This window comes from Mustela nigripes, chromosome 5 (assembly GCF_022355385.1).
Source record: "Mustela nigripes isolate SB6536 chromosome 5, MUSNIG.SB6536, whole genome shotgun sequence".
Classification (NCBI taxonomy): domain Eukaryota; kingdom Metazoa; phylum Chordata; class Mammalia; order Carnivora; family Mustelidae; genus Mustela; species Mustela nigripes.
Window position 1 is genome coordinate 141,540,501 of NC_081561.1, and position 12,977 is coordinate 141,553,477.

The 12,977-nt window shown below is 47.7% G+C and overlaps 1 protein-coding gene across 1 annotated transcript in view; it reads left to right on the forward strand.

The window, feature by feature from the left end:
* Positions 1-3,987: 3,987 nt before the first annotated feature.
* The window catches only part of FNDC1 (fibronectin type III domain containing 1), a 111,799-nt gene continuing 102,809 nt past the window's right edge, over positions 3,988-12,977 (forward strand). Inside the window, exon 1 of the mRNA XM_059401365.1 lies at positions 3,988-4,064. The gene's annotated coding sequence lies outside the window, so the exon portion shown is untranslated. The remainder of the gene's footprint in view (positions 4,065-12,977) is intronic.

Sequence of the window (12,977 nt, forward strand, 5' to 3'; positions counted from 1 at the left end):
ACTGGGCAGTCATGGGACTATGGCTGAAGCAGGAGCAGAGTACTAGGGCCCTTCTAGGAATGGGGGTAACCCAGGAATAGCTCAGCTACACCTTTTCTTTCAGGAGCGTCATAAAAATAATTACTTAGTTCACGAAGTATGCTAGAGAAGCACATGGATTTGAATGGTACAAAATCATAGGAAGTTTCTTCTGGAGTGACACTTTCATCCAGATTCTGAAGGATGTAAGAAAAATGGGCTCAGTTTGCTTCTCAAATGTGGCCTGAAAGAATTGGTTATGAAACTGATGCAAAAGAAAAAAAAAAAAGAATTGGTTATGAAACCGATGCCAAAAAGAATTAGATATGAAACTGATGCGTCCAGGTGGGATGCCTGGGTGGCTCAGTGGGTTGGACGACTGCCTTTGGCTCAGGTCATGATCCCGGAGTCCCAGAATCGAGTCCTGCATCGGGCTCCCAGCTGCATGGGGAGTCTGCTTCTCCCTCTGACCTTCTCCTCGCTCATGCTCTCTCTCACTGTCTCTCTCTCAAATAAATAAATAAAAATCTTTAAAAAAGGTGCCTTTTCTAAAGTGTAAATAAAAGAGGCTTTAGTATTAAATACCCCTCCCCTTGCTGATATTTTGTTGCTTTTAATTCACAGAAGCGTTAGGAGACTAGTCTGTAATGCAAAGAGGGCCGAGTTTGCATAGGGAGTGTCATGATTTGCCTCCTGGCTCTCACAATAACTGTATACACAGTTGGACAGTTATACAAACTGTTTAATCTCAGTCTGTACCTCTGTGAAATGGGAATAATGGTGTGTTTTCCTCCTTCATGGTTCATGAAGGTGAACAAGATCATGCTTTGTGAGTTGAAAAGCACCACATACTTACAGTTAAGAGTACATGAAGCCATAGCAGTCACTCACATTTCAGTTAGAAGGAGGTATAAGAATGTCCTCGAAGGCAGGTTCGGTAGTGGGAGGGGTTGGTAGAGGCTCCATGGGTGTTGCGCACTGGGGCAAGCGGAATGAGAGGGGGTGCCACCCAGGAGGAAAGGGGGTGGGGTTCACTGCTAACAATCTCCCTTCCTCATCACCTTCTCCAGGGCTGGTTTACTCTGGGTAGCATGATACTACCAGTTATGTGTTCCTGGGGGGACGAGGGTCTTGCTGGGCATCAAGATTATGCTGGGCCTTTCTGTGGTTTGCCCTGGAGGTAGCCCACTGGGCTGCTGATAGCAAAGCCCCTGTCACCTGTCAGCTGGCCCATGCCATTTCAGAGGTGACCACCAGTCTGTGCCGCTGAATATAGGCCAGGTATGCAGTAGGAGCTCATTAAAGTTTTGCGGAAGTAATAATTAGTTTCCCCATTTCGAGCACCGATACCTGCCTATCTGCATGGGGTCCGAGGCGCATGTGGCTGGTGTGACATGCTCTGTGCTTGGCAGCTCTGTGCCTCTGCTGCACCACCGAACTGCAGCCCTGTTCTGCTCTGGACGGGAGGCGGGGCCGGGGCAGCGCAGGCTGGAAGGCAGCCAGATGTGTGTTTTGCTAGCATAATGCCTCAGCCAACTTCTCCAACTGCCAACCGCAACTCAGAGATGGGGCATTTTGAGCTTTTGTTCCACCCTGGCTTACTAATGCCTTCTCCCCAAACTAGACTTCTTAATTCTGCAGGATTAGAGTGAGCACCCTGAGTGAGGTCTGCCTACGGAAATTACATGCAGGGTTAAAGCCCTCCTTAGGGGAAAAAAGAGAATAAAGTAAGAGAAGGGATAGGCAGCATTTAGAATGAGGTCCGTAAGTTTCACAACTGAAATAGCCCTGTGCTTGGGATTTTAAATTTTTGTGTGTAAGCTCTTTCAGGGAAGGAGCTGCCCGAGCCTCAGTCACAATGTATCCCTAGATTCTAAGACATTACTTGATGCAAAAACAGCTGTTCCACCAAGGCCATATAAAGGAATAAATTAATGAACGTTTTCTCTCCATCCAGCCAAGTTCTGTGCCCACTGACAAGTGGCGGGTGATAAACTGGGATATCTAGCTGCTTCCATTTGCAGCATGTTTGCCTAATGGCCTGGGGCCACCAGACAGAAACTTAGAGTAAGGTCTGTGGGGTTTTCCTATCATGGCAATCAAAACATTCACAATTAGAATCTTCCACGATTCTTAGGCTAGGTCAGGTAACTGACATCTTAATCCTTTATGTTCCACTGATTCGCAGTATATTTGCACAGAAGAGGACTTGCCTTGGTAGCGCTTTGCCGCGGAAACTAGTCAGAACTTCTGCCCAGAGGAAGCAGGTTTCAGGCAATGATGTATTTATGGAAATGTAACCAGCACTTCTCTCCTATGTCTTCCAAACCTCGAGAAGGTGAATGTAACATTCTACAATGTAATGTAACAATGTAACATTGAAGTGTTGTGTAATTGTCTGCTAACAAAGACTGATCACCATTTGGATGATAAAGAGGTGTCTCTGATCCATCTGTACTGGACACAGGGTGAGTAAAGCACACTTTTATTTGTACTCTCTGCTTGGATCCTGATGCTTTTGCTGAAACTCGAATAGGAGACATCTGGAGGTGCATGGTGTGGTGGAAAAGACTGGCACCTGGGGTCAGATGGAGGGGGGAGGGGCGTCACCTACATTAGGTGGACAAGCCGCATAAACTCTTGGAGCCTTGGTTTTCTCTCTGTAGAGGCAGAGCAGTGTCTCTAAGATTGTTGTGCAAATCAGAACAAAAGAGATAGCACTCAAGAATATATGATTAAGCATTTTGAGATGAGACCCTCAGGATGAATGAAGAACAAACCTCACTGAGAAGCGACAGAAACGTTCCCAAAAGGAAGGCTGAAGGAAATAGGGTTCGTAGCTGATCCCTAGGCAAGAGGCACCAGCCAGGGTTTAAGGTCTAGAATGTGCTGTTGTTGCTTTGTTTCAGAGAAGAGATACTGCATTTCTCTTTTTCATCGGTCCACAGTTCATACAACAATCGCTTCCTCTCTGTGGAACGACACAAAGCTGGTCAAGTTTTGGGGTGTCCGGATGGAGGGCCGGCTCAGGGTTAGGTTGTGAGCTCGAGCTGGAGCAGCTTGGCGCGGAAACCGCCGGGCAGCCGGCAGCTCTGGCGCAGGTGTCCCTGTCGCCTGCAGGGGCGCTCCCAGCCGCTCGGAGGGGCGCGAGGCTTCCGAGGGCGGGAGCGGGCCACCGCAGGTGGGAGTCCAGGACAGGGAGCTCCGAAGCAGTGTTAACACCACCGATCCTAGAGGAGGCCGGGTCCGTCAAGGCCTCGGGCTGGAGACTCCCCGGACTTCAGGACGGATTCTGAGAGCAGGTGATGAGCTCCACAGAAAGGACAGCCTGAGCAGCAGGGTCCGAGGACATCAAAGCCCTCTCTGGGCGCGCGGGGTGTGGGAAGGCCGGGCTGAGCCGCAGGAAAGGCCACGATGTGCAGAAAGAGGTGAAGGGACGTGGCTTCCGTCCCCAGCGTTGAAACCAGGGCTATCGACGGGATCGTAGGTCACTCTTGGGCTTGGCGGCGATTGGAGCCATTTCCCGAGCCAGAAAACGAGACGTTGGACAAAGGGAGGAAATTCTCACTGCCCGGAGAATCCCCGAACTTTCAGAACCACCAAGCGGGGTTCCGGGGCGCTCGGGCACAGGAGCCCCGACGCGGCACACGGTGCCCCTCCTGCCGGAGTCCGCCGCCCCGCCGCCGGCAGGGGGCGCCCGCTGGCGGCTAAAAAGCTCGGCGGGCGGCCCGAGGCCTCAGTACGCGGCGCGGCGGCCGGTGCGCGGGCGGAGCGATCAGCGCTGGGCCAGCGCGCCTTGGCCACCGCGCAGAGCGCGCGCACCCACTCGGCCGCGACGGCAGCGCCTCGGCGCTCCCTGACTCTCTCCCAGCGCCCACCCGGCAGCCGGCCAGCCCAGCCCGCCCAGCCCGCCCAGCCCGCCGCGCACCCCGGGCTCCCGATGGCGCCCGAGGCGGGGGCGGCCCCGCGCGCGCGGTGCCCGCTGCCCTGGGTGCTGCTGCTCTTGGCCGCGCTGCTGCCGGTCGTGTCCCCGGCGGGGGCTCCAGGTACGCGCAGTCCCGGGCTCGGCTGCCCGATTCCCCGCGCCTCCTCGCCGCTTCTCTGTCCACCCTCCGCGCATCACCCACCCTGCCTGTCGCTCCGGGGACCGCCGTCCCGCTCTGTGCTGTGCGTGTCGTGTCACTAACCTGTGCGTCCTCATCGCTCGCGGGTCGCGGCGCGGAGGGGCGCCTGGGGACGCGGGGTCTGGGCACTTGGCACCTGGCGCATGGGAGTCGGGCGCGGGGACACCATGGGTGCCGGGGACCTCAGTGCCCTTGGTTTCAACTTTGCCGTCGAACGCTCCAGAGTCCGGAGACTCGAGCAGTCAGGCTAACTTCCTGGAGAGATTCAGGCAAAGGAAAAACAAAAAAGAAAAGAGAAAAGCGACGCTTTGGCATTGCGGTGGAGGTGGGGGTCTTATTTTTCTTTGCCCAGAATTTCCCTGTGGGCATCCTTTCCTTCAGTTCACCTGCCCGGAGGTAGGGATGCCTGTTGGAGGGTGGCACTCGGGAGACCAGAAGGGAGGCAGGGAGGCAGGACTCTTCTAGAAGCGCACGGGGGGGGGGGGGGGGGGCGGGGGCCCCCCCGGGGGGGGGGGGGGGGGGGGTCGGGTACCCGGGCGGCCAGGCGTCCGCGGCACTCGGACGGAAGCCAGTGGGAACTGTGGAGCTGGGGGAAGACTTTGGTCTTGAGAGGAGGGAGAGAGAAAGTGGGAGAGCCGATCCGGGAGAAGCTTGCCCTTCCCCGAAGACCCAGGGCTGGAGTTGGGAAGGATGCTTTCTTTCGGGGATGAAACGTGAGCCGCGCTCTTCAGAAAATACCAGCGTGCTGGTCTCAGAAGTTCTGAAGGTTTCCTGCAGAGAGTTAAAGTTTGTGGTGGGTTTTTCATCCCTAAGCCTTCGGTGGCCCTTGTTCCCACCTCCTGTGCAGGCATTTTCACACTTGAAACGGCGAGGCTTGTATTGATGCCATCAGTTTGTAGGAATCCAAGAAGTCCACATTTCTGTTGATACTATTCACTCCCAGCTGGGTTATAAAAATTCAGATGTGATTCCAAGGAAGGCTACTTGCTTGATGATGCTATTTAGTGTCCTTATTGCCCTTTTAAAAAGGGGAAATGAGGGACAGTTGGGGGGGCACATCTTGCAGTTCTTTATGGTGGGTACCTCTGCAGCAGGTTCATCTGCATGGTGGGATGCCCGAAGTCATTTCTTCCTAAAAGGCAGGACCAGTAGTAGATTTTGTTTTCCTCTCTTAACAATCTCTAGGAAAGCATTCACTGAATATTTGGTGCAGTAGTTAACAAGAATAAAGCTATTTTAAAGCCTTTCTCTCCCACCTACAACCCATGGCTTCCCCCCCCCCCCGCCCCCAACTAAATTAAGTTTTCTGAATGTTGAAAGAGTTTTTGTTTCAGAAAATGGGCCGGAGCTGGAAATAATGCTAACCTGGCTTCATGATGATTCCAGCTTTACTCCTGCTGGATTCCTCTGCCACCTGCCCCAGTGGGTTACATTTGCGTGTGCCTGGAGTCAGGGTTCTGTGTGGCAGCTCCCGAAATGCTATGCCCTCGCTTGCCTTCTGCTCTGTAAATTCACTGAGCCATGGAATGTGGGAGCTGGAATGCTTGCTGGCACTTTGCTCGACTGTGTTGACGTGGGACTTGCAGGAAAATGATGATCAGACTAGAAATGGACCAGCACATTTTGAAATGAATATCTACTGCCTTTAAATGAAATAATAGAAGGGAAGGAAGAGATATAATCTGCAGATAGCTCCCCACCGCTGTGAAAGAAATCATGGGGCACATAATTTATTTCATCTGCTCCTCTGGAAGGCTTCCTGTCTGTCCTGCCGTACATAGTTGCAGTCGCTCTTCCAGACTTGGATTCTGGGTCTGATAGCAAGGCCATGGGCACACCGCTCCTTCTCTGGCTGAATCAACACATGGGCCCCACTAGCTGCCTGAGTCAAGCCTTCCCCTGCTCCCCAGACCTTGGGGGCCAGAATCCTTGTAATGAAAGCACCCAGGGCCACTCTAAATGGCAGGCCACCACAGCTCAGAGGAACTTTCCTTAAAACAGAGGAGATTTGCAGGGCACACGAAAGATCAAAAGAAACCCTTTGGTGGTCCATTAAAACATAAACCAAAATAAGCAAGTGATCCCTCCACCATCCATCCCTACAATAAACTGCTAAGCAACCATTGAGATTACAGTGGCACTTGCCAGTCTGATAGACACATATCTCTAAAAATGTGAGGACACACACTCACATATATTTCTAGCAGTTCTCTTAGGGTGGTTATGGGTGACTTTAATTTTTTTCTTTAGAACCTAAATATCCTTTCAGGGAATTTGCAAGGTCAAAACTATCTTCAAAGAAATGGCAAGATACTGTTTTTTTTGTTGTTGTTGTTGTTTTTGTTTTTGTTTTTGTTGTTGTTGTTGTTGTTGTTTTTAACCGTGTTGATGTTTGCTGCAAAGGTAGAAATCTTGGTGGGTGAAACCGCTGGTATTTTAGGGTGAATTGAGGTTTTGGCACCATAATGAACTCATAGTCATTGAAGTGAAGAAGAGATATGCCAGTTTCAGTTAAGAATGTCCTGGTGCAACAGTAAAAATTATTAATTTTACAAATCTCTACCCTTGAATGCATGTCTTTTTAATATTTTGTGGGAAGGAACAGGAAAGGGACATAAATTACTTCTGCGGACTGCCCAAGTTCAGTGATAATCCTGAAGAAAAATCATGAAGAAAATCCTGGCAATCCTCAAGTAATCCTAAGGAAAAGCTCTTGTGTGATAGTCTGAGTTGTGAACTGAACTAGCTTCTTTTTTCATGGAACACCATATTTACCAGAAAGAATGACCACAGACAAACTTGGGTATTTGGCAGACATCTTCTCAAAGATGAACAAGGGGACCTGTCACTTCTAGTAAAATAACTGATAGTGTGTCTTGCCAGTGATAAAATTTGAGCTTGCAGATGAAAATTGGAATTTTGCCAAGTCATCTCCAATATCATTTGAAAGCTTCCCAATGCTTAAAAACTTCTCTAACAATATCGGTGGTGAGATAAATGAATGTGATTGTCTAAATATTGTCTTATAAAAATGTGTCAGCATTTAGATAACTTGCATAACCCAGTGAACCAGTAAATTCCAAGTGACCAATGCATAAAGTTACCAAATCTTGCCTAGCTAAAAGATCCAGCCAAAGTGCAAGAGAGCCCAGTGGATCTTTCATGTAACAAAGTGTGAAAAATTCTTTATACAGTTTTGGATTCTACATCACAACCAACCTTGAAGAAACTGCTACTTGATGAGTTTTGGTGTAGTATCAAAGATTTTCCAAAAAGATTCATGAGGCTGTTAAGATACTTTTCCAACTACAGAGCCGTGTGAAGTTGGATTTTCTTCAGGCACTTCAACTACAACATATTAGAATGGACTGAAGACGTAAGCAAAGAAGAGATCCTGCTGTCTCCTATTGAAGGGATGTGCCAAAGTGTAAAACAATGCCACTCTTCCATTTCTTTTTGTTTTGGGAAACAGTTATTCTTCATAAAACATAAGTTTTTTTTTAATGCCAATATGAAATGGCTTACTGCTGCTATTTTAAAATGATTTAATGCATGCAGAGGAATGCATGCCTAGTTTATATTTCTGGTTAGTAGATCACAACAGATAAAACCAACATAAATATAACCTCTGGGAGATGGTCATTAATTTAAGAGTAGACAGGAATCCAGAGAAGAGGAAGTTTGATAGCCACTTGCATAGAAAGGGGAAGTATGTCCTCCATCAAGATGCCTGACTCTGAGACTCAGAGTGGTGTCCTTCACATGCAGTGTGGCCAGCCTTGGGCCAGCTAGTCAGTCTCCACTAGTCCAAGTGAATGGAAAGATTCCTTCCAACTCCAAAGTCTTTTGGGGTCTTCCTATGGCCCAATCTATGCCCAGCTCTGCAGGGTTTCCCACCTACTTTTGTCCTCTTTGAGAAGAAAGGATGGATATACCCTTTCCTTTTGTCTTGTGCATTGGAGCCCACCCAGATGAAAGAAATGTTTAATTCATCTACTGAGCATGCAATTTGTTGCTGTGGAATCAGAGGTTATAACAGAATTTCAGAATGATGATTCATGTCCTTGAGGAGTTGTCACCGGATGGTTCCAGAGGTGACATCTGGCCATTCGTATCTCTAGTTGAGTTATAAAGCCCCATTTCCTGAAAACAGGCAGGGGAGGAGGTGAGGAGTGTGTGTGTGTGGGGGGGGGGTTGTATTAGTTTCTTATTTATTGTTGTAACAGTTCATCACAAATTTAGTGGCTTAAAACAACACAAATTTATTATCTTGTAAGTCTGGAATTCTGAACTCTGAAATAGGTCTCACTGGGCTAAAACGAAGGGTCGTGTTCTTTCTTCAGGGTCTTGGGGAGAATCTGGTCCTTACCTTTTCAGGCTTCTAGAAGTGCCCACATTCTTCTAGCGGCTTCTTCCAGCGGTCCTGTCACTCTGCTCCTTCCCACACTTTACCTTCTGTGACTCTGACCTTCGTGTCTCCCTCTTTCACCTATGAGAATCCTTGTGATTCTATTGGACTCACTGGAATAATGCAGGATAAGCTCTTCATCTCCAGGTCCTTTACTCAATCACATCTGCAAAGTCCATTTTGCCAATGAGGTCACGTACTCACAGGTTCTGGGGACTGGGAGATGCCCATCATTGGAGGCTGCTATTCTGCTACTTCAGTTGAGGGTTGGGGGGGAGGCTAAAAGCAACCATTTCGGGAAGGACCCCACCACCTGTCACTGAATGAGGAGCAAACATTGCTTCATTGTTCCTATGGAACTGGGAATTATTTAAGTTATCATTAAGTCTCTTATCAGGACATTTTATTTCAGTCTGAAAATATAGAGGCGAGTATTTAAAGATATAAAAAATGAAGAAGAGAAAACATACATATATTTACTTGTTAATCCATAGAATATTTACGTTGGAATATATCCAAACCGGAAACTTTAGGTGCCTTTGACAAGAGCTGGGTAGCTGGGGGCAGGGACAGATATTGCTTATTTCTTTTATCAGTTTTAGTAAGCAGATATTAGGGCATATGGATAGGGGTATTGGTTATACATATAAACTAACATCTTTTCCTTCCTTCTAGAATTTATCCTTGTCTTGTTGCAAAGAGTATGAATTTAATTCTGGTTTGGGGAATTGTGTTATTATTGATTTTTTCATTAAGGAAATTTCTCCAGTATGGGCCAAATGGTAAAAATTTAGAAATTTTGAATAAGGAATCTGCCACTGAGAGTTAGGTGACGTCATGAGGAAGACAGATTCCTCCCCCCTCCCCCCACCTTTTCCTCTCGGCCCCGAGGGCGGCCGCGCTTGCGCCCAGAGGCCCTTAGAGGGCGCTGCTGGCCTTGTGGCGGCGTTTCCACAGCCCGCCGGCCCCTTGCACTGATGCCCCGGCTGCGGTGGCTTTACAGAGATAAGAAAATTAGGATAAACGTGCAGTTATCTGCTTTGGGTTTCCCTTAATGTTTGCCTTTTGTCAGCTTTGCTCCTCATTGAAGCTTCCTTCAGACAGTAAGTCAGGAAGGACAAATCTTGCGTTAAGATTGGAACTGAGTGCTTGTTAGTAATGATCCCTGGCGAGAGGGAGCATGAAAGCCTAAAGCCAAAGCACAGGTCGGCAGCCCTTGAGCCCTGGGAGACCCCTGGCGTCTCTGCCCGCCCCCCAGAGCTGCAGCAGCTGGAAGACGGGGAGGGACAAGGGACCTTGGAGGAGGACACGGTCCTCTTGAGCACCGCGAGTCAGTTTTGAGTGAGCTGGTGAGCTGGTTAATCAGTCTCAAGTTTCTCCCCGTTGACCTCCCTCGATGCGCGATCTAAGGCTGATTTCTAAGTCTAGCAGAATAGCTGGAGAGCTGCTTGTGTTTTTTTTTTTTTTTTAAAGATTTTTTTTATTTATTTATTTGACAGAGAGATTACAAGTAGGGCAGAGAGGCAGGCAGAGAGAGAGAGAGAGGAGGAAGCAGGCTCCCTGCTGAGCAGAGAGCCCGATGCGGGACTCGATCCCAGGACCCTGAGATCATGACCTGAGCCGAAGGCAGCGGCTTAACCCACTGAGCCACCCAGGCGCCCTGCTTGTGTTATTAATCACATTTTTCGGCCGTGGCCCCTTGTATGTGGAGGAAATGATTAAATTATAATAGCATCATAATCTGTATGGTACACCCTACACAATTCTACTTTCATTTTTACGTAGAGTTCTTCAGTGTGCATTTAAATTTTTTTTTTTTTTTAATACTAACTGGCAGTTACAAGTGCCACGAAGTTTAGCATTCATTTCTGTGTCACGCCATCTGATTTTCGTGACAACCTCGTGAAGTTGGTAACATCCTCCCCTCACCACACAGGAACTGGGTTCCCAGGAGATCGCTGGCTTTCCCAAAACCATGTAGTTTGCGGGATCCCGGGATTTGGACCCCAGTCTTTTAGATCCACATCCTCTGTGCTTCCTCAAGGCTAACCCAGCTCCTGTTTGGGTGTTTGCTGAATTCCCCGTATTTTCTCCTTTGGGCTGGCAGTGGGAGCGGGTACCACCACTTTTGATTGGCTCGGAATGTCCTTCTAAGTCTACACTGCAGTCACACTGCCATTGGCTGTTGAGAAATGATTCTGTCACACACGGAAGCATGTTGAACTCTAGTAGGGGTTAAGTTCAGATGAGGTTGTAGTGAGCCTGTTGCCAGTTACAAAATCTATTTGGCATTGGGTACAAGCTCAATCTTCACGTCAGGCAGTGTCCCTTCCTTAGTGACTCCTGTTAAAACTTGCCCTTGAGGGAACCCTCCTACACTGTTGGTGGGAATGCAAGCTGGTGCAGCTGCTCTGGAAAACAGTATGGAGGTTTCTCAAAAAGTTGAAAATAGAGCTGCCTTATGACCAGCAATCTTACTACTGGGTATTTACCCTAAAGATACAAATGTAGTGATCAGGATCACATGCACCCAAATGTTTGTAGCAGCAATGTCCATAATGGCCAAACTATGGAAAGAACCTAGATGTCTAGATGTCTATCAGTAGATGAATAGATAAAGAAGATGTGATATATATGTATATGTATACATATATATACATGTATATAGGAATACTATGCAGCCATCAAAAATGAAATATTGTCATTTGCGATGACATGCATGGAACTAGAGGGTATTACGCTAAATGAAATAAGTCAATCAGAGAAAGACAACTGTCATATGATCTCTCTGATATGATGAATTTGAGAGGCACGACGGGTTTGTGGGGGTACGGAGGGAAAAAATGAAACAAGATGGGATTGAGAGGAGACAAACCACAAGAGACTTTTAATCTCATGAAAAAGACTGAGGGCTGCTGAGGTGGGGAGGGGGATAGGAGAGAGGGATGGTGTGGCTGGGTTATGGACATTGGGGAGGGTATGTACTATGATGAGTACTGTGAATTGTGTAGGACTGATTCACAGACCTGTAGCCCAAAGCAAGTAATACATTATATGTTAATAAAAAAATAAAGATTAAAAAAATTTTTAAGATTTTTTAAAAATAATTTTTTAAAACAATTTTAAAAATAATCTTTTTAAAGGCTTAAAAAAAAAAAAACTTGCCCTTGAGATCCATGCTCTGTGTCTAGTTAGTTACAGAAACCCTCAGAGTTTAATAGAGTGGTTGTCTGCGGATGCCTGATCCTTATGATGGAGCCTGTCAGCCTTGTGTTGTAACCACAAGGTTCCCAGAATTCAAGTTTGTTTACAGCAGACCATTTAAATCAAGGAACACTGCTGACAGACATTCGTTGTTAATCTATGGGTTTGACAGACATTAGTTGTTAACCTATGTCACCTCATAGAGGTGAGAAGACTGTAAGAGCATTATTAAGGTGTTTGGAACTTCTCAGAAAACAGTATTCTTTAAACACTGGGATTTGTCTTTTAGGGATTATTTTATTGGGTCCCATCTCACCCACATTCGCTTCACCTGATCCGGCTGTTAATTTGCACTGTGTGAGTTTGGGAAGCTCATAATTCTGCAGACTTGTTTCTCATCTACAAAGTGAGGGCATCGGACTATGGACATGGCTAAGGGTCCCTTCTGATGATAACTTTGCGTGAGTCTCCATTTAAAGGGCATCCATCCATCCATCCATTCATTCAGCCAGTCAGCATTAATACATGTCAGATGCAGAGATACCAAGTCTAATAAACACAGTCCCTCTGTCCAGAAGGCATAGGCAGAGGGGAGTAGGGGAGGGAATGCACACAGTGTGGTGCATATTAGGACAGTCCATGGTGGGGGGAATTGGATGGGACAAACAGGACAGCCATATTTGAGCTGGGTTTTGAGGAGAGGAGTGGCCATTACTTAGGGAAGGAGGGCCAGGAAGGACATTTCAGGTGAAGAACCATGCCATGTGTGTGAGGGCACAGAGGGGCAAAGAGCAGCGTGACAGTTTTGAAGAAATAGGCATTTCTGGTGGATCCTGCAAAGTGGCCCCTGTGGGAATAGTTACATTCGGGGCTAGAAGGACAGCCCTGCTAGATGGTCCAATGACCGTTGAAGGAGTGCGCACAGTGGGAGGTCGCACGGATGCTGAGTGGCGGACAGTGCAGGAGTCAGGCCAGAGGGGAGGGGGTTCTTTTCTACGTTCTGATTTATTTGAGATTTGGGAGGTGTCTCCTTACTTTATAGACCAAGATGATAGCTCCCAACTACTATCTTTGCCTTCGGTTCTATCTGCAATCTTCTAGCATACCACAAGCCCATCTTGGAATGGGTTCCAAGTTACCATGAGTCTCATGCCTCCACCTGTGGGTAGATTATAGTTAAGATGGGGGAGCTAAACAGTTGAATACAATGGCTTTGGGGTCAA